The sequence below is a fragment of the Heterocephalus glaber genome, unplaced genomic scaffold (genome assembly GCF_053883595.1).
Source record: "Heterocephalus glaber isolate CG9 unplaced genomic scaffold, H.glaber_assembly_v1.0 deba00001613, whole genome shotgun sequence".
NCBI classification, from domain to species: Eukaryota; Metazoa; Chordata; class Mammalia; order Rodentia; family Bathyergidae; genus Heterocephalus; species Heterocephalus glaber.
Window position 1 is genome coordinate 39,456,556 of NW_028258384.1, and position 20,071 is coordinate 39,476,626.

The following is a 20,071-nucleotide window of genomic DNA, read 5'->3' on the forward strand; positions in this document are numbered from 1 at the left end:
AACTGAAAGTGTAAATAAGAATTAAAATTATTAAAATGAATAATTGATAATTTGAAATAGGAAGAAAAGTTCCAAAGGTGTAGGGTTGGTGGGAGGGGAAGGGGAAAAGAAAGGAGGGAAAGGATAAATTATGGGAAAAGAAAAAAAATGGAAACAAAGTCTATGTAAATAGGGAAGGGTGGATGGGGTGAAGGGAGCACAGGTAATGGGGAAATAAATAAGAACCAAGATACATCATGTACAGGTTGCAAGCACCCAAAGATAAATGTAAATGTGTTGTTTACCTAAAATGTACCAATAAAAGAATTTAAGGAAAAAAATAAGAAGTGCTAATACTCAGAATACCTTATTGATTTATAGTAAGCCAATATTAATGTAAATAAACTATTCTTTACATATAAAACATGTCTAGAAGTGTTTCTTTTGTTTTGAGAGGTCTGTCACTACATTGGAAAGCAGATGAAACATTGATTTTCCCCCGAGATATCTATGTGCATATATTTTGTGGATAATTTTGGGAGACACGCTCATTTTATAAATCCTGTTTTAGATGAATCTTATTCTAAAGTTACCTAGTACTTTAGCTTAAGCAAACTTGAAATCCACAATACAGGTAGAGATTTGGGACACAAGAGGACTGGAAGACAAGTTTGCAGCATGTCCTAGGGCTAGTCCAAAAAAACCCCTTTCTTTCAATATCTTCTTTGTATTTTCTTTGTAGTTTTAACATCTCACACTGCTATCTTCCCTAATGCCTAGAATCAACCTTAATCTTCTGGGAATATATAGTATATTCATTTTAATTTTCTTGTTTTTTCTTTTTACATGACTAACTTCTTAGTAAGTTAATTTCATTAGCAATAAAGAAATTCAGTACCTGGTCTGTCTACCAAATAATAGATGGCTTTTTGAAAGCTCTCACATATATTCTGAGAGACCCACTATAATGCACCAGTCAAGGACAGGAAAGACTAATCTCTGACTGAGAAAACATTTACTTGTCTACTATAATCAGATATTGCTACAAACACATCTTATAATTCAACTTTACAACGCAGTTTAATTTTGTCTCCAAGTGTTGCCTCCTAAGGCTAAGGGTATTGAGTCGTAGGACACCATGCCTATCAGTTTCACTGTAGAAGGCTTTTTGTTGAAGGTAACATAAAAACTACTTGCTCCTTGATGACCTGATTGCTTGTAGATGCATCAAAAGTAATTCTGGCCTTGCGTAGACCTTGAATCAAACGTCTTCAGCCAAGAAAAGCTGATGGGTGTTTTCATCTTCCTATTCATAGCTGTCTTCTCTTCATTTGATACCATTCTCTTCTCCATCCTATGTACTTTTTACTCCCTGGTTTTAGGGCCACTATGACTTTTGGTTCCGTCTTCATGGTTCTTTATTTTACTCTCACTTAAAGTGTAAACACTATGCTTCTCTTTTCTTCCCTTGCATTCAAGTGGTTTCAGTAAGCTCTTGTCTCCAAAGGGTCTTTCCAAGCAACCTTTTACCTTTATTGTAGATGTCTTCCTGGCAGTGCAAATCATAGGCTAAAGAGAGCATACACATGAGACCTGCCAGTGGCTCGCACATAGACCATCCTGTCTCTTCTTCAAGTCCCTTTGCAACTTAAAATCTCAGAAAAAAATTCAGTGACACAAGTTTCTGGGGTGTTATGGCCAATTGTTTTCAGCTGTGGCTGATGAAAAGGATTCCACAAAAACTGAGCTTTAATAGTTCTATTTCCATTCCTGCCCTCATCATCTGTTGTTCCACCTTTATCAAACACTCTAAGTACAGCTCATTAAGTTTGCATTCCTTTTTTCCTACTGGAATTACTGTGCAATTAAAATACAGTGTTTTTATGTTGAAATGATGAAGATTGTACCCAAATGTCTCAATTAAAAAATCAGGTAAATGACAATAATAAATTGTGTTTTATATTGTTGAAATATATTGCTGAAAAATATGCTGAAATATATTTATTTGTAGTGGAATGGCTCTCTGGTTACTTCCTTGCTTGTCTCCTACCTTACTCAAAGATGAAAAAGAACGGAAAATGCCTTTCCTCAGAGATGTTGGAGCCTCGTGGGGACAGCTTCCAAGGTCTATGTTAGAGTATATAAGACTCCTTTTCAATATCTCTGGTCCATCTTACTTCTGTCTCCAGTCTCAAGCCTTCCCTCAAGTACCTCAAAACTCCAGCCTTACCAAAGGACCTAAAGTTTATTAATTCTACTATCTCTAGGTTAGCATGGTGCCATAGTTCTTGCTTTTGGACCAGTCCTTCTTTACTTGGTTGATTCCTGTATTTTTTTAAGACTTTGCTTAAACTTTATTTCCACCCAAGAATTATTGAATGTGTTTCAGAAGTTATGGAAGAATCAATAAATCCTTTTTATTTGGATTACTCCCTGCATTTTATTCCCTCTCTCAAATCCATAAAGATAGGGTGACCTTCTCTCACACACACACCACACACAAACCACACACAAAACACAGCTCCACCAGACAGAAAACACCATCCTCTCCTTTCTTGTTTTCCTTTTTTTCTAGGTTCACCTCACTGGAGAGTCCTTTTGAGGAAGAGGGGAAGGATCAAAATGATTGTAACTGTATGGCAAATATACACCAGTTAAAAGAGACAGGATATCTTTCATTTGACTTTTCTTTCTTATTCTTTTCCTAAGATATTTCTAGGTCCAAAAGATAAGTTTTTTGGGGGAAATGGGAAGGCATATTGTGTATATTCATATTTGTCCCTTTTTACTACTCTAGTGCTGATTGTGTCTTCCTGCCTTCCAGTGAGATGTAATGTTTTGGAAAAGGAGATAGCTTTCACCATGCTACTACCCCTCCAAATGTTTTTCCTTCAATCCCAAGTGAAATAATGATTCCCTTCTGTGTGCATCTACAGCATAGAACACAGGTTATACTGCAGTTACTAGTTTCTAGGTCTTTCCAATAGACAGTGAGTCACAACCATTTTTTGTAATTCAAGCTATACGTTCATTTACACTATATTTTTCATGGACCTGCTTATCTTGGATACTAGAAATACAACATATAAACAGTAAGTTGTAGGTTCTAGGGTGCTCAGTCTCCTCTTGACACCTGACAGAGACCTTCCAGACTCTGGGCTTCTTGAGGACAATGTCTGAGACTTAATCATGTCTGCCCTCAAAATGTGTTAGACTGAATAGGTGCCTAGAAACATGTTTGGTGGTTAGTTAGCTGGCTGGTTATATAGTGAGATAGTATATTGCATGAGTTTAGGATCAGCATGCCTTGTCTCAGCTTTTTCATTTACTATTTATTTAACCTTAAGGAAGTTATTGCACCTCTTCTGGCATGAGTTCCCCCAAACATTAATCATGAATAATACTATATCTGATGCAGAATATTTTTTGTTTTATCTCACATTTATTGTGTGTCTACTATGTACTAGATGCTGCCCTCACTGCTTTATATGGATTAACTCATTCAATCCTCTGTATTAAAAAGAATAAAGCTTGCAAATTATGTAGTATATTGTGAATTTCCACAAGCATTAATTATTAGGAAAGAAAGAAAGCCTGGGTATAGCTATGAAATTCTTCCTATAAGATAAAGCCTGTAGTTAAGTCTGGCTTGGCTATAACACTTCAGTGTTACAAATTAGGCCTCCTCTTTTCCTTGTGTTCCTGTTCATGGAGCTTTCTTTGTACATGATTCTCCTGTATTACTTACTTCCCAGGGACCTGATTCAATGTTTGGACAGAAGGGTGTGTGTGCTGAGTCATAATAATCGTTCCTCTGATTAATTGGTTGATTTGCTATTCCTGACCCCAGACTCTGCCTGACTTGAATGAACCCCATTAACAGAATGAACCACCCCTCACCAAGGGAACAGGGCTTCTTCAGGGACTCTTTTCTGCGCTGGATCCTAGAAACAAGGTGAGCTTTTACATCCACTAAAGTTCATGACACTAATGACAGAAATTCTTCAATTGACTTTTACTTAAACCAACTTGCTGGATTAAGCAGCCCTCTGTACAACATACCGGCTGATGCCCATGACACTTTTATCTGACTGAATTTTATAAGAGGGCCCCAGCTATCTTTGCATCATTTAGTTCCCAAGGCCCTTTTGTGTTATTCTCCCTTTTTCAGGCTGCTCTTGCCGATCCGAAGCCATTTAAGATACACATTCAACATTGACACTTTTATTTTAACTCTAACTTTGGGAGTTAGTTCATTCCATCCTTTGAACTATGCTTTCCAGCTGGGAAGTTGTGGCATACTGAGCAAGTTACATATGTGTTCAGCTATTGATCCCTCTAGGCGTCGTGGTAGACACTGGGGCAGCTAGAGTCTATGAGCAGTTTGCTTCTGGCCATGAGGAAACTTATCATTTGACCTCTGTGTGCCATACACATTATTGTTTTCCATCTATGCCATGTCCTGAAAAAGTCGGGAAGTACTGTGTTTAGAACACAAGTTATTAAATGTCTTCTAACTGTGGAACCACAGTATATGAATTGAGTTAAAAGTGAATCTTTTAATAACATTGAACTATATACTTAAACATGGTTAGGATGGTACATTTTATGTGATGTATATTTTACAATTTAATTTTTTTGAGTGAAATGGCAGCCAGCTCCTGGAACCTTGGTGTTCCTATTGCCAGACTTTGCATGTCACAGAGAACATAGCTGAGGAAGTTGCCTTTTGAAAGAAAAACAAACAAACACAAACAAATGCCTTGCTCTTCCACTGGACTCTGTAATACAGTCTAACAATGCATCCCTTTGGGGAAACAGCCTGCAGCAACTCTGCAATGTGGCAGCACTTGCCTCTTTGGCTTTCCCATGTCAGGACATGTTTGCTTTTCCTGACATTATCCTCTGTTGCTCTCCTTGGGCACTGGATACTGAATTCACCACAACATGTTGAAAAATCACCTATTATCTATCATAAATATTAACACATATTTACTGACAAGGGATTTTTAGTCATCTATCTATATATCTATTACACAAGATAAAATTTTAGAATGGTATAAAATACAAAAGAAAAGCACTCCCACACCTCCCCTAGTTAAACCATTGCTGACAGCTTGGTAGTTTTGTGTCTATATAGCCTTCCAGAAAATTTTTGTGCATACAAACATCTATGTATAATATATCTATGTCTTTTTCATATTCTCTTTTTACTTAATAACACATCTTGGTATTCATTCATGTCATCACTTGGCATTCTATATCAAGTTGTACAAAAGCTGCATAGTATTCCATGGAATGGTTGTACTATAATTAATTAACTCCTCTAGTGATGACATTGTGGTTGCTTCCAATTGTCTGAATCAAAGTATTTGGACAATCTAAATGTTTAATGACTACATCAACTGTATTCTATGCTATAATATCAGGTAGTCGGTTAAAAATAATATAAAACCTATTCAATTCAACAGCGAAATGTTCATCATATCTTCTCACAAGAAAACTAAGTTACAAATAAATTTGAACAGTTTGAGCTCAGTCCACTTGGACAGAACAGGAAGGGTAGATGTGACAGAGAAACAAGAGACCAGTGTGGGGCAGTCGGAATTAATAATTGAGACTCACACAGATAATTCCAAGTGTGACCAGGCTGATGGAGTGATCCTTGAGAAAGCATATCAAGGACAACCAAGGGAGGCTTCTGAGAGGAAGTGGGAATAGGGCTGAGTATGTGTGATCATTAATTGTGATATACTGACTTGATTTGAGTAAAAACTGCCTAGTAGATTAATAAAGCTCTGGGTGTGTCTATGGATAAGTGACATGTAGGCCACAAAGTGAAGAAGGAGGAGCCACCCCAGATGTATGTGACACCAACCAATAGGTTTGTACCTTGGTAGAATAAAAAAGGAAAGAAGAAGGAAATCTGCCCTTTTTTGGAGGAGTTCCAGTCTTTGCCCTTGCTTTTGGATATTGGTCTCCAGTGGAGACTCTTAGGCCTTCCAGCAGACTCTTTAGCCTTCCAGTGGAGACTCCAGCTTTCCAGTACAGACTCTTAGGCCTTACAACACAGACTCACACTGGTGATTACAGTGAGCTTCCAGGTCTTTGAACTTCAACTGCTACTGAATCCTCCAGCTGTCCAGCACACAGACAGACATTTTGGATTCTTTTACCTGTGGTTCCACAGACAGTCATCGCAACTATTCCCTTTCTGATCCTCTAAGCCTATCTAATAAATTCCTGTATATGTATATTTTGTATTGATTCTTTCCCTCTAGCACACCCTAACTAATACAGTGTGGAAGGAAAGCAGGATTGTAGGGACCAAGAGGAACATGGTGGGATTCCTGCAGGCTTTGAATGTATTTGGTAAGGTGGCAGTAAGATGTGCTGCTTTGCCAAATTAGCTGATTTGTCAGTCACCAAAGTGAGACAGTGAGTGACTGAGAGTATATGCCCTGTATCTGACTCATGTGGGTTCAAATTCTAGCCCTGTTACTTACTTGATATTTGCTTTGATAAGTTATTTAACTGTTCCAAGCCTCAGTTTCCATGTCAATAAAATGGGAATCATAACAATACCTACTTCATCAGATTGCCATGAAGTTTAACTGAAATATAGGGTATAAAATAGCATTATGCCTTATTGGCACATAGTAAGTTAATAATGCTGACTGAACCAAATATATCATCACACTTAAAGGCTTAGTTTAATAGTAACAATGATGGATTCATAATCCTCAGAGGCAGAAAGTTTTTTCAAAGTCTCTGATATGAGGTATCAGAAAATCATAGAACTCAGGCAGATGTCTGAATTTCTAAATGAGGGAAAGGAATTATGAATAGGATGGTAGCTAAAAGTATTGGCTTTGGGCTCAAAATGACAGGGCTTTAAGTCTCTGGCTCTGACACATTCACTGTATAATACTGGTCAAGTTCATTTTTAATAAGGCCCATCCCTTGCTTTCCTCATATGAAAAATGATGACAGTAGCACTATCTACATTACAGAGTTTTTAATACTAGGACTAAATGAGAAAGCACAGAAAAATTGCTTTAGTGTCTGGAACTCAATTAATACTCAGTTCATTTACTGAACAAATATTTGTTGAGCATTTACAATGTGGTAGGTTTTATGCTCAGAAACAGAATATTTTGGTGAAAACTATCACTACTACTTCTACTATGACTAAAAAGGTGTCTCTTGCTATCTGCATTGTCACTATCTAGATACTCAATATAACAACTTAATGAAAAATATTTATCCCAAATTTACTATGCACATTAAAAGCCGTCACATGAAAACAGTTGAGTTACATCGGAGTCCCATCTAAAGAATATAGAATATTCACTTCTCCAAGCCAGATGGCACCTTTGTTACAGATGCATTGTACACTATTCATTTTTGCCCCCCAGCACTATTATTATCATCTTCCTCATTTTACATAATATCTTCTGGAAATATAATCTACATATGAAAGATTTCTAGTAGTTCCACAGTAAAACAATCTAATTTCACTTTGCTTATTGGAAAATTATCACACTTATTTTTCAGCTCACAGAACTCTTTTCTGGTGCCAGACCACTGAAAAACATCCCTCAATACATGTTTTTGAGAAATACTATTGTACACTGTCTAGAATGAGATGTGACAAACTTTAATAAAATTGCCAACCCACCCAGTATCCTCCTGTTTTTTCTGGAGCCCTTTTCCTCTTGCTTCTTTTTTCCATCTCATTCTTTCATTTCTCCTTCCCCATCTCTTCTCTTTTCTTTTCTGCATTTATTGACACATTACTAAGAGACTTGCCTATCACCAAAATTATCTTGAGTCCTTTTAGCACTGACAACAATACTAAGGGCTGTCAAAATGTGAAAAAGTATTCATTGCCCCTGCCCTTTAGAAGCTGTCAGTAACTCATAGATCTGGACTGGGTGGGTATGCATAATTCTCGACAATATAAGTAATCTATATGCAAGCAAATGGCTGAACACATGGCATGCTCCTGGAGGGAAATGGGAGTACTCAGTGAATTACAGCTACACCTTTCTCAGTACAACTTGCCAAACACAGATCAGTAGAGGAACAATAAACACAATTGTTATTCTCTCTATAATGTATGCTATTGTACAGCCAGTGCTGTACTCTAAAAGGGAAATTGTGCAATTTTCAGATTTTGTCACTTGCTACTTTCATTGGGAAGTTGCACAAGAACTATGAGGTTTAGATTCAGCTTCCAACTTACCCACAGACTTGCTGTGGAACTTTGAGTAAGCCACTGACCTCTTTCGGCTTCAGGGGCAGTTTCACCATTTGACTTGAAGTGGCCATTGCATTCATGGTCTGATATTCTGTGATATAATAGGATTGCTGCCCTTTGGTGGTGGCTTAGAGCTGGCTAAGGTTTTCTTTCAAAACCTATTGCTGACTTTCCAAAGCCTGGCCAAATGTTGCTTGGGAGGGAAAGATTGACAGATTTGCAAGTACAAACTGACTGTGAGTGGGTGTTGTGTATCTATTTGCATACCTTGCTCTTCCTAGCAAAGCCCAGCATTGATTTGCTCAATGAATATTTGATTTGGAAGCACATTTTTTCAGATTCTATTTACATTCTTGGAGTAAGCTGTGGTGGGTTAATCAAGAGAACAATGTGTGAAAATTGAACAAACATAGTTATCACTTATCTAGAACTTAAACAAATTCATAGCTATATCATTTAGGGTTTTCTGGAGGAACAGAATCATTAGGGAACTTATTATATAGGCTTACAAGAGCAGAAGTGGAAGAGTCCACATTGCCACCTGTGCAATCAGAGGTGGAATAATCTGAAAAGGCCCTCTGCATACTGGGGAGTTTAAGAGAATGGAAGCCCTGGAGCAAGACAGATCAAGGGCAGCACCAGCCCAAGGTCAAAGGCCTGTTAGCTCATGGTAGTCATTGGTGTGAGTCTGCATTGGAAAGCTGAGAAACTGAAGACCTATATAAAAAGATGATGATGAAGACTGGAACTCTGCCAAAACAGGACACTTTCTTCTTTCCCTTTTTATTCTGTCTGGGCTAAAAGCCTATTGGTTAGTGCCATCCACATCCTGGGTGAAACATCTTCCTTCAGTTTGCTGGCCTACAGCCTGATAGGAGCAAATAAGAAGACTTTCTGTAGTGGCTGCATTAGGTGGCTTGTTTAAGTATCACCTGTATACATGACTCGACAAATCCTGAAAGTTGAGGAGCTCATCCTTGGCACGTCTTGTTTCCCTTTCAGTATTTTTGCCTTTCCACTCAGCATCTGTTTCTGCTGACACTCCTGCCAGGGGCCTGCCATCCTCAGAAGTTCCCGGTGCCTCAGATCTTTCAGTTCCCCTTTCCTTCTGTTCATAGTTCCTGAACCTGTGCTTGTCATTTCCTAATGGGTTAATAGCAGATCACTGATAATTGTTAACATTTATCAATCATTTTCTGTCGCTGGGGCTCTATTCCAAGTATTTGGATACAGTGTTTCATTTAACTCTCAGAACACTCCTATGCATAAAAGGCTTAACTGTGCCTACTTGACAGTAGAGAATATGGGGAAGATGCTGAAGTTCAAAGAGGTTAAATTATCCAAGTCACCCAACCAGTGAGTGATTGAGAAAAATCCACAATCAACTTTTTCTAATTTTAAAGTCTATTCTTGTGTGCATGTCCACCAGCCTATATTCCCTCTGTCATATTGTATCAATAATCAATATCTTCACTCTGCATGGTTAGATGTTTCTTTCCTATTTGAGGAAGTAACTTCATAGCCCTTTTTAGAGAGTTTTCTCACTGAAAATGGTTCCTTTTCAGTGCCTTCACAAGTGTAGAGGCCCGACAAAGACACACATTATAAGAACCGCAGAAGTGTGGCTTTAATCTCTCTCGTTTTTCCTCCCTTTCTTCTTACTCAAATTTAGCACATTTTTCTTGTCTACATAGTTTATATTCACATGTGCTTGTCACTGTGTCCAAGCTTTGATAATTTAAACTTTTAGTACAGCTAGGCATTCTTAATCTTGTTGTGACATTCTTTATGTTTATCTTTCATTTTTCTTTCTCTCAGTAAGAACTGCTTGCTATCTGCCCTCACAATTTTCTTATTGTCTTCTCTACTTCCTCATCACTCACAGGATGGACTCATTTGCTGCTATAACCATTCTTGTGAGGCAGATACTACCAGTTATGGGTTTCAATTTGAAATTCAAGGAAACTGAAGCTCAAATTCCCCAAGTTCTTGAAAAGGATTATACAGTATTTTCTCAAACAGGAAGGTCTTCCCTGGTACTATTGGTTACGAGCAAAAGTAGGTGTGAAGAGTACCTGAAGTATGCAGGGGATTCCAGAGTGTAATTTTGACTTAAAAATTGCACCATTTTCTGGGTGTTTTGCTAAAGCACCAGGACTAGAATGGAATGAGCTAAATTAGGGAAGTCACTAAGTGAGGCCTCTAACTGGTCTCGAATATGCTACCTAAGTGAAAGATGATGAATTCGATACTTTAAGCATCACTCAAATATAGTAAAGAAGATCATCTACCACTCTGAGATAAAGCCAGGTTGAGGCTCTGGTAATTATATTTTAACAATCCTCTTATATGTGGGCTAGATTTTCCTAATACCATAATGAATGACAATGCCAAAGGCAAAAACATAGATAACAATATTTAGAAGTCAGTACTGTAAATAATGAGCTATTGTGGGGAGGTACCCACCCTTTTCTTCAATTTTTGGCTTCACAATATTCTATAAGTAGAAATTCTGATTTTTGATTGGGTAAAGGACTAGTAAGTAGGGAATTCAAAGACATGTTGGGCCTATGGGCAAAGGGGCATCTTTCCTTTTTTCATATGAATTTTCTGGTTAGATTTCCCCATTTAGTATTTTGATGGAATTCTCTCTGTACTTTCAGAAGATGGCTTACTACTTGGCACACAGTAGAGGCTGCCTATATGAGTGGAGAGGGGCAACTCTTGTGTATTGATGTATCTTTTTCTCAGTGTTCATTCAATGTGCCAGCTTCTACTTTCTTTATAAGAGACTCCTTTGAGCCAGTATTGCCCAAGCACTACATGGATTAAGACACTGCACATAGTATGGACATACAGAGGGTTTAGGATGAGTCCAATAAACCAAAAATAAACCATTCTGTTACCCAGTACCCTTCAAATTATGGCTTTGCTTCCTATAGAAGCACAAATGCTCCTGGACTGTGGAAAGTGTGCCTCTGCCTCTGCTTCTTAGATTGTCCGTGGAAACAGGGAATATTCAGAGTAATGTTAAGTAAGGTATATCTTTCCAGGAGTATCAATTTTTACTCTACAATTTGAGGACAGAAAAGTTAAGTATTTTGGGATGATTTAACCAATGATATCAGTGAGTCTGGGCTGCAATAACAAAATCCCATTGACTAATTGACCTAGAGACCAGGAATTTATTTCTCATAGCTCTAAGGGCTGGAAAGTCAAAGATCAAGGTGCTGCCAGATCCGGTTCACTGGTGAGGGCTCTCTTCCTGTCCTGCCAGCAGACACCTTCTCACTATGTCCTCACATGGTCAGGAGGTGGGATGGGAAGGCAGATGGAAGGGAGGAGAGAGAAACAGAAAAGATGAAAGGAGAGGGACAGGGAGAAGGCTTTCTGGCATCTCTTCTTATGAAAATGCTAATCTCATCATCAGGGCTCTAGCTTCCTGACCTCATCTAAACCTACTTACCACCCAATGACCTCACTTCAAAATACCATCATATTGGGGGTTAGTTGTCAACATATAGATTTGAGAAAACATGACTCAGTGAATAGAAGTAGCTAAGAAAGAATGAACTGTGAGATTCATCCTTATGTATTATAATAAAATGGGAAATAACAAAGAAATTCCAGTCTTAGTACAGATCACTTTGACCCGCTGGAGGATATTCTCATTCTCTTCTGCTTGAGGAGAAATTTAAAAAGCATTGCAAGGGCTATGTAAATTGTTTCCATATGTATGGTCCTTCTTGGAGTTGTGCTCTGGAGAAACCTTAAGCTCTGTGAAGCTGTTAGGAATAGTTTATACCTGGATGTGAGTGAAATATCTGAGAGGAAATTTGGTGACTCCAAGTAAGCAGTAGGTATGATAAAGCTGAGAAGGGGATAAAGCTGAGGTAGAAGAACTGAGAAGCTGGGGCCTTTGACTATTCTCTTCTTCAATTTTTCATCCTGTTGGGGAAAGGGTTGATCCTTCTGAGACAGCCTTCATCTGATTCCCTGTGTATTTCATATGCTATTGGGTATACTTTTAAAGTGGTCCTCAGACAAATACTAGAGAAACAGGTTAATCACCAGATTTCAATATATTTCATTTTGGAATTTTAAAATAGGGAGATAGGGAGCATGTGATCAGAATCCTGTTGCAATAACTTCATTTAAATTTTCTACAAAGTGTATATGGAAGCCCCTGCCCTTAAGTCAATATTACTGAGACTTTTCTCTCCCACCCTCTGTATTCAGAAAGCAATAGTCAATAAGTGCACATTTCTTCCTTTACCCCTAACAGCCACAATTATGAATTATATGCAGTTTAAGTAGCAGTTTTTACTATTAGTATAGTTAAGATTTTCTGAGCTTTTCTTTATGACCTTGCTTGTAGGTGCTCTGGCCTGCCTCCTAATCCATCCTCTTCACTAGATATTTCCACAGTTTTCACTCACACTGCCTTTTCATCCCTTTGTCCTTTTTTTTTTTCACAGAGGCCTTCTCTGCTAACCTTGCACATTCATAAGACCACCTCAGAGTGGCTGCTCTGATTTCCCCAACCCAAATCACTGTTTCTTGTTAATTTTACTCGATAAAAATAATTGACATTAAACTTGTGCTGTTTTGCCTCCAACCGCGGCTACCTTCATTCACCTAAGTGAACTGCTCCCTCTATAAAACTGTGTTCACTCTCTTGGCATTAATATTGACATTAGAACCAATGGCCACCATGTATCAAACACTAAATGGCCACCATGTATCAAACACTTTGAGTGTCCAGTACTGGTACTCTCATTTTAGAGTTAAGGAAACCAAACCTCAGAGAGACCAAATGGTTTGCCCAAGATTTCTTCTAGTAAAAGAGTATCCTAGTTATCTCCACTGCTAGCTTAGTACTGATTTATTCCTTGAGCACCAATTTAAAATGTTTATATTCTCAGTATGGGCAACCCATTATTCTCTTTCCAGGCAGCAGATTATAGTAGTTGAAAGCACAGGTCATGGCACTAGACAGTTTTAGATTTGAATTATGGCTCTGCTGAATGACCTTAGAAAAGTCACTTCAACTCTCTGGGTCTATTTCCTTATCTGTAAAATGAGGATAATAATTCCCATGTAGAAGAGTTATTATAAAAACTAAATGAGATGGTATCTGCAAAGTGCTAACAGATAAATGACAGCATGTCATTAATAATCTAAGATTTAGATTGGAAGTGATACAGATCCTGCCAAATAAGGAGCAGGGCTTCACTTTCAGCTGCAGAAGAAATCAATATATTTTGGAGAAAATACCTCAGGACTACTTGGAGAACTTTGTAAAGATTTTACATTTAAAGATTGTTCATTCCTTTAAAGAATAAGGCACTCTGGGCCAGGAATTTAGCTCAGTGGTGCCCTGCCTGCCTCGCAAGCACAAGGTCCTAAGTTCGATCCCCAGTTCCGGAAAAAAAAAATGAATAAGGCACTCAATTTAGAAAACAATTTGAGCTGATTCAAGAGGTCTTGCCATATAATTTCAGTAGCGCGAGTGACACACAATGTTGCAATCAAGCAGCAGAAATCTTCACTTTGAGTTTTTTTTAAGTACCAAAGATGTAATACAGTTGTGTCTTAGTCACTCTTCACTTTGCTGAGACCAAATACCCGACATTCAAAATTAAAGGAGCAAAGGTTTATTTGGCTTACATTTTGTAGAAGTTTCAGTCCATAGTTGGCTTGTTCCAAGAGAGGGAGGTATGCCAGAGGGGCATCTCAGAGGAAACGTAGTCCATGGCAAAGAAGGAATCGGCAAACAACAAAAAAGTAAGTGACATATCTTGATTCATATTTTTTTCATGCAGGTACAAATTTCATGCAATGAATGAGATCATTATGTATACCTAAATTGTACCAATAAATTTAATTAATGATTAAAAGAAAAGCAAGCGACCAGCTGGGACAACAGCAACCCTTTCTGTCCCTTATATTCTTATCTAGGCTACCTGCTCTTAGAGCAGGTAGTATTCACAACCTTAATCAAAGCATTGCATTGTGAATCAACCCCAGCATCATATCCTTGATCCCAGCATTACACAGCTTGAATCCAGCCACCTCTGAAAAGCCCCACTTATCATCACATGAGGTGTCCAGACACAAGCCATAATAAGTTGGTCCTTTGTATTTGCAGATTCAACCAACCTCAGATCAAAAATATTAGGAAAAAATTGCATGTACACTCACATTATAGACTTTTTTCCTGTTTTTTACTGCCCAAACAATACAATGTAACAACTATTTACATAAGCATTTACATTGTATCAGGTATTATAAGTCATCTAGAGATGATGTAAAGGCGACAGGGGGATGTGCAGAGATGATATGCAGTAATGCATCATTTTATATGAGACTTGAGCATCCTCCAACTTTGGTATTTGAGGAGTTCCTGGAACCAGTCCTCCCAAGGATAAAGAGGAAAGACTATACTCATAAAGAATGAAAGAGTTCTTCAAGATCCCCTTCCTCATTCCCTGCACTCTCTTGAGAATATTCTACACAACATTGCTGCCTCCAGGTCTTGTTTCTCCCCAACTGTTCTCACAAATAAAGCCTATGGAGATTTTCTTTCTGCCCCAAAACTTTCTTTAGATCAGCTCTTTATTATGCAGCTTCACTTTTCTAGATTCTGCACCAAAAGGAATCTGTAAACATGTTTTAGATGGCCTGACTACTGTCAGGGAGTGGGGGATGGGGGCAGGATGGGGTGAATTGGGAAGTAGAATGCAAATGTTTATTATTTAATAGCTTTTCTAGATTTGAAACAATTGAACTCAACTGAAAATTTACACTATTCACAATATGGTTTTTTAAACTAAAAATCCTTTTTTTTCCTCTTGTTTGGGTCAGAGTTTAGCAATTCAAAGATGTATAACTATTTGGGGGATTATTATTTTGATTGGTAGCTATGTTTTAAGGAAAGAATAGTTACATTTTAGTATGAAAATTTTCCTCATAATCCAGAGTCTAGGATTTTGGTGCTTAGGGGAGATAATAAGATGGGCTGTGATTATGAGAAGTTTGGAAACCTCTGTTGTAGTGCTTCTTACCACACATGTGATCTTATTTAATCCTCACATAAACCTATAAGATGGGTGCTGTTATTTTCACTCTACACATGAGGAAACTGGGACTTACGGAAGTAAATTATCCATTGATAAGTGATGAAATTAGAACTCGGTCCCAGAGATGATGTATAACTCCAAAATTACAAAGGCAATAAAGCAATCTTGCCTCAAAAGAAATCTGAGTGCCTCCCTCTCTATGTATGCTTGAATATGACAATGCTCTTGCAAGGATGGAGGAAGGAGAGGAGTGATTAAGGTACCTAAGAATCTGCAAAAGCCACTGAGGTAACAAAGTCATAAAGATGAATCCATTTTGAGAAAAAGGTGGAGAGGATGAGTAGTTGAGTATTTTCAGCATGAATTTTGTGGGGAAAGAGATTATAAATAAAAGTGGGCAAAATTTAAATGCCCCCCATATACCCAGCACTTTATGTAAAGCTTAGACTATACTAATAGCTTATCTACACATTGCCTAACCCTTGCAACAATCCCGTGAGAAAGCTATATTCATCATCAAATTACATTCAATTCTTCAGATTTACAAATGGCAGTTACACTAGTGGGTGTAAGAAAACAGAATCAGAACAATCAAATAGCAGAGTCAAGCTTGGACCCCTTGTCTAAATGGTTTAAAACCCACTCTCTTGTCTAATACTGAGGGGAAGGAGAGTTTAAAAGTTTAGAAACTAGACTAAAACTGACCAAGCAATGGTACTAACTTTCCTGGAGGCGAGTACAACTCCTGGACATCATCTGTAATCCTAGTGACAGGAACATTTAGGTCCTGATTGGAAGGAGCTCCTCATCTCCCTTTGATGTTTTACTGCAGGTGTGGATAAATCCTGAGAAACAATAGAGATTCTGGCCTTATAAAATGAATAAAATGGCCAGAGAAGTAGATGATGCAATAGTGATGAAGTAGATGATCCATGTAATGGCTACTAATGTAAGGTTTCCAAACCTCTCATAGTCACAGCCCATCTTATTATCTCCTCTAATCCTTAGATTTTTGATTACTGAGAACTCAGTCAGCCAAATCTGCTTGAAATTTTATTAGCTTTGACAACTAGAGAGATTGTAAATATGAAAATACCTAAAGAATACAGCAATACAATCAGCTTGCAATTGTTTCCACATCTGTTCTCTCATTGGAGCCTCATAGATTGTTCTTTTATTTTTCTGAGCAAATGGGCTCTTTACAAACATCCTAAGGATCTTGCTCTTCCAACTCTACTTTTCTCACACTCTCTTACTAAATTTTAGACCTTCTCATTGTCTTCCTCTTTCCCGTAAAAACTTTATCTCTGACCAATCTCCTTTGAGTGATCTTAAAATAGGAGTGGAGGCTATATTTCTTTTGTTTTTCTCACGTGCTCTCAAACCCTTAATTCCAGCACTCAATATTCTGAGCTCTGCAGCTTTAACAACATTCCTTCATATTGGAAGCTGGGAAGCTGTGAAGCAATCATGGGCTTTCATTGGCTATAATGAATATTTTTCTATTGCCTGGGAAATAAATACACAGTGGCAACCCTTGCAGCAAATCTTCCTGAAAAATGTCAGCAGGTGAAGCAGAAGAAGTCTTATAATATAGAAGAGGGAAAGTTCCTGAAGTCAGCCAGATGTGGGGGTCTTTGGGGAGGGCAATTCTCCATCTGGTAATGAAAGAACAAGGAGTGGAAATTGATAATAGTATGGCATTGGTCCAGCAGGCTCTCTAAACCTAGACATTCATTCCAATAGTACTGAAGAGAAGATGTTAGAGAAGGGGCTCAGATGGAGTAGTGTGATCCATAAAAGAAGCCCTTGGTTAGTTACACTGACTGGTTCAATGTCTCTCCAGTTCTTCCACTTACATAGCTCTAAGGATGAAACCAATAAACTCCTGGTCCTGCTACCATTTCTACTCATTATGAGAATGGAGTCATAGTCTCAAGCCAGCCATAAGAAGAAAATTTATTTGAAATCTACTGCTTTCTTTTAAAAATTTCTGTGAATCTGGCATTCTACCTCTTGTTTATTTCATTTTAATTTTATTCCCTTTTAGCCTTCTCCTCTGCTTCTCGTTTTCTCCTAGCATATGTAACCATGCTCCTATGTTTTTGAGTATTTTTATCTTAATGTATTATTCAAAAATACGTTTTTATGTGTATGCATTTTTAATTTATGAAAATAGTATTTATTACATATATTTTCCTTAACTTCTTATATTTTTCCTCGTACCACTGTGTATGTGAGGACCATCCATGCTCTCTGTATACTCTAACCTGATGGTACACAAAGGCAATACACACTGGCACATTTTACCCATCCACTTTCTCAGGGATGAGAACCCAGATGGCCACTAACTCTCTGCCTCCCCAGGCAATGATGCAAGGAACATCTTTGTACATATTCCCATATGGACCTATGGTGCAAATTTCTTTGGAGTATATACCAGGGAGAAAATTGCTGAGCCATAGGATGTATATTTTCTTCATGATGCTAAGTCATTCCAGATTGCTCTCTAGAATGACTGTACCAGATTTGACTCCCAGACTTCCAGATTTGACTTCCAGAGGTGGAAAGTTCCTCTTTTCTTTCATCCATTTCAATCCTTAGCATTATCTACATTTTTTATTTTTGCCAGCCTGAAAGATGTGATAGCCCAATGCATATTTTAATTTGCCTGTCTCTGATTATGAATAATTATTGTTTATATCGAATGACTAGTCTGTAGTAAAGTTGATGTTCAAGAATCAAGAAGGTTCAAATTAAACCTGTTGTTTTGGCTTTCCCTACACACTTCATTCTATTCCCTAGGTTAGGCATTATCATTCTGAGGAATGCACTTATTAACTGTGATACTACTAAAATTACTTTTCTTCTCTGGGTCTCTATTTCATCCTCTATAAAGCAAGATTGGACTAGATAATTTCTAAGGGCTCTTCATGGGTTTAACATTTTATGATTCCAACGATGCTATCCTGAGCCATCAATTGCCATATCATCCCTTCTGTAGTACCCTCTCTTTTAATAGAAAAAAATCTCATTCATTTTATTTTTCTATGTTATAGCATTTTACTCTCCACTAACAGTCCACATCTTTCCCACCCACTTCTCCCAACCAGAGAAGTAAGCTGCCTTTTTTCACACATTCATTCTCTCTCCGGCATATGAATAGAATGATACCAATTTGTTCCTGCTGTTCTTGTGTCTCCTGCACAGCATTTGCCCAAATTATAGACTTATCAAAGTTCACAGTCACCAGTCAGAACAAGGAGGAGATTAAAAGACAAGATTGAGCTCAAACACATGCCACCATAAATATGAAAGGCAAAAGAGACTAATAATATGACATTATAGTGACAATCGCATGATACTCATCATTCTTTGCACTAAATTAAAGCTATTTATGCCTGTTTGGAGGGAGAGTTGCGAGAAACAATTTCTAAACCTTCCAAGATTCACCCTTTAAGGAAAGAAAATTTAAAAATTAAACAAAGCTTCTTAAAAATTCAGTGAAGATGTATTTCATTCAACCAGATGAAATTATACTTTTTTGTAGGTTAAAAAAAAAGTCAAAATTACCAAGTTCATGTAGTTCAAATTAGTAAATGTGACATTACCAAATGAGTCCTGAAAAATCTCCAAGAGGTAATTATTGACGATCTCATTAATAACACTCTTGTTTTTTTTCCAAATAGTACTGATGTGTATTCTTTGCCTGTTAGTCAAGTTTTACAAGAGAAACTATAGGTTTTCTTAATGTCAAATGACTGGGGCTGAGGTTCTAGTTCAGTGGTAGATAGCAGTTCCTTAGCTTGTGTGAGGCCCTGGGTTCCATCCTTGGCACTACAAAAATAAAACATACTCCTTCCTCTTGTTGTCAAATGATTAAGTATAAAAATGTCATCCTTCGTGCAGCTAGTATAGGTTCTCCTTTCCTTGAGTATTTTGAGTGTTAGCGGTCCATGCTGCTTATCTCTACTCTGTCTCCTGCCCCAAGGCTATTGTGTCAAACAAATGCAATGAAGTCAGGTAAATCAGTGTAACTACTTTGAAAGTACCAGACATTTGCAAGGAATGAGGAGGAGCTTGTATTTATTAAATATGTGTCAGACATGTTGCTCATAATGTTAAATCTCCCATTTGACATAATCTTCTCAACCGTGTGAAAAGGTAATTTTATATCCATCTTATAAATGAAGAGGCTGAGACACTGAGGTTCAACACTTGGTAAAGGTTACACATCAAGTAAGTGGGAAGATTGTTACTCAAATATCTACATGACTCCAAAGCTTATGATCTTACAGGGGTTTCATTATGTAAAGTCTTGATTTTCCATGAGTACAGAGTCATCAAGTTTTATTTTTTATATTGTTCTTCCTTCTCCATTACATTTTTTATTTGTTATCAGAAGATGTTTATACTACACAATGATCACATTCCACAAGAGGAGTTGGTACATGTATGATATATCTTAATTTACTTTGATCCCCTTACCCTTTCCCCAGCTCCCATCTCTTGATCCCCTTTCCAAATGTAAAAGATGTAATTCACTATTTCTGAATACCTATCTTTTACTTTGCTTTTATTTATATTTGGGATTCTCAAATAAGAGAAAACCATACAATATTCAAGATTCTGTGTATGATTTATTTAACTTAACATTAAGGTATCAAGTTGCATCCAAATTCCAACAAATGACCCAAGTTTATCTTTCCTTATAGCAGAGTAGTACTCCATTATATGTAAATATCAC

The 20,071-nt window shown here is 37.6% G+C and overlaps 1 non-coding gene across 1 annotated transcript in view; it reads left to right on the forward strand.

The window, feature by feature from the left end:
* The window catches only part of LOC101708494 (retrotransposon Gag like 4), a 386,209-nt gene that overhangs the window by 246,479 nt on the left and 119,659 nt on the right, over window positions 1-20,071 (forward strand). The window contains exon 2 of the transcript XR_015445608.1: window positions 3,830-3,934. This is a non-coding gene — a transcript (retrotransposon Gag like 4). The remainder of the gene's footprint in view (window positions 1-3,829; window positions 3,935-20,071) is intronic.